The sequence below is a fragment of the Balaenoptera acutorostrata genome, chromosome 14 (genome assembly GCF_949987535.1).
Source record: "Balaenoptera acutorostrata chromosome 14, mBalAcu1.1, whole genome shotgun sequence".
In the NCBI taxonomy this organism is placed as follows: Eukaryota; Metazoa; Chordata; class Mammalia; order Artiodactyla; family Balaenopteridae; genus Balaenoptera; species Balaenoptera acutorostrata.
The window spans coordinates 54,908,565-54,910,605 of NC_080077.1; the positions used below are offsets into that span (position 1 = coordinate 54,908,565).

Below are 2,041 nucleotides of genomic sequence, written 5' to 3' on the forward strand. Positions count from 1 at the left end.
GGTCACTGTGGTAGCTGTATTAAGAAAAGATGGTAGGAAAGTAAGGAGACCAGTTAGGAAGCTGTTGCCACAATTCATTGAGAGATGATGGCTTGAGATGCAAAATATAAGATAGATAAACAGCAGGTCCTACTGTATAGCACAGGGAACCATATTCAATATCCTGTGATAAACCATCATGGAAAAGAATATAAAAAAATATATATGTATAACTGAGTCACTTTACTGTATAGCAGAAATTATCACAACATTATAAATCAACTATAGGTCAATAAAATTTTTTTTAAAAGAGATGACTTGGACAAAGTGAGAGTGGTGGAGGAGTGAAAAGTGGTCATGTTCTGAACTTTTTTTTTTTTTTTTCTGCATCTGGTCTTAGTCGCGGCCTGCAGAATCTTCGTCATGGCATGCGAGCTCTTTGTTGCGGCGTGTGGGCTCTCTAGTTGTGGCATGTGGGCTCCAGAGCGGGTGGGCTCTGTAGTTTGCAGCACACAGGCTCTCTAGTTGAGGCGTGCAGGCTCAGTAGTTGCGGGGCACAGGCTTATTTACCCCGCAGCATGTGGGATCTTAGTTCCCCGACCAGGGATCGAACCCACGTCCCCTGCATTGGAAGGTGGATTCTTAACCACTGGACCCCAGGGAAGTCCCTGAACATGCTTTAAAGGTAAAGTCAACAACGTTTGCTGATTGACTGAATGTGTTATGTGAGAGAAAGAAAAGAGTTAAGGATGACTCTAAGGTTTCTGGTCTGAGTTATTGGAAGTACACAGTTGAGTCCAGGAAAAAAGAGAGAAATTGGTTGTGGTATGCGGGAGAAGGACAGGAGTTCACTTTAGACATGTTAGGTTTGAGATGCTTGTTGTTGACTAAGCAGATATGAGTTTGGACTTTAGAGGAGAGATTAAAGCTTTAAAAAAAAATCTATATGCTGCTGTTGACCTCAAATGTATATTTCAAAACAACAGTGAGGTACCACCTCACACCAGTCAGAATGGCCATCATTAAAAAGTCTACAAATAATAAATGCTGGAGAGGATGTGGAGAAAAGGGAACCCTCTTACACTGCTGGTGGAAATGTAAATTGGTGCAGCCACTATGGAGAACAGTATGGAGGTTCCTCAAAAAACTAAAAATAGAGGTGCTATATGATCCAGCAATCCCACTCCTGGGCATGTATCCAGAGAAAACTATAATTTGAAAAGACACATGCACCCCAGTGTTCACAGCAGCACTATTTACAATAGCTAAGACATGGAAGCAACCTAAATGTCCATTGACAGATGGATAAAGAAGATGTGGTATAGGGAATTCCCTGGTGGTCCAGTAGTTAGGACTCCACACTGTCACTGCTAAGGGCCCAGGTTCAATCCCTGGTTAGGGAACTAAGATCCTAAGATGCCACAAGTTTGCATGGCATGGCCAAAAAAAAAAAAAAAAGGAATATATGGTATATAAACATACACATATATACATATATATACACGTATACATATATACATACATACACACATATACATACAATGAGATACTACTCAGCCATAAAAAAGAATGAAATAATGTCATTTGCAGCAACATGGATGGAGCTAGAGATTATCATACTAACTGAAGTAAGTCAGAAAGAGAAAGATAAATACCATATGATATCACTTGTATGTGGAATCTAAAATATCTCACAATGAACTTATTTACGAAACAGAAACAGACTCACAAACATAGAAAACAAACTTGTGGTTACCAAAGGGGAAAGGAGGGGAATAAATTAGGAGTTTGGGATTAGCAAATACAAACTACTATATATAAAACAGATAAACAACAAGGTCCTACTGTGTACCAGAGGGAATTGCATTCAATATCCTGTGATAAACCATAATGGAAAAGAATATGAAAAAGACTATATATATATATCTCAATCACTTTGCTGTACACCAGAAACTAACACAATGTTGTAAATCAACTATACTTCAATTTTGAAAAATTAATAATTGCATCTAATTACAAGGGAAAATTGAGCATTAATAATGTTTAAAGATGTTTAAAAATA

At 38.1% G+C, this 2,041-nt stretch overlaps 1 non-coding gene across 1 annotated transcript; it reads left to right on the forward strand.

Moving 5' to 3' along the window:
• The first annotated feature begins 1,309 nt into the window (after nt 1-1,309).
• On the forward strand, nt 1,310-1,382 carry TRNAD-GUC (transfer RNA aspartic acid (anticodon GUC)). Its single transcript has one exon. It is a non-coding gene; the product is annotated as a tRNA-Asp (tRNA).
• Nucleotides 1,383-2,041: the final 659 nt, after the last annotated feature.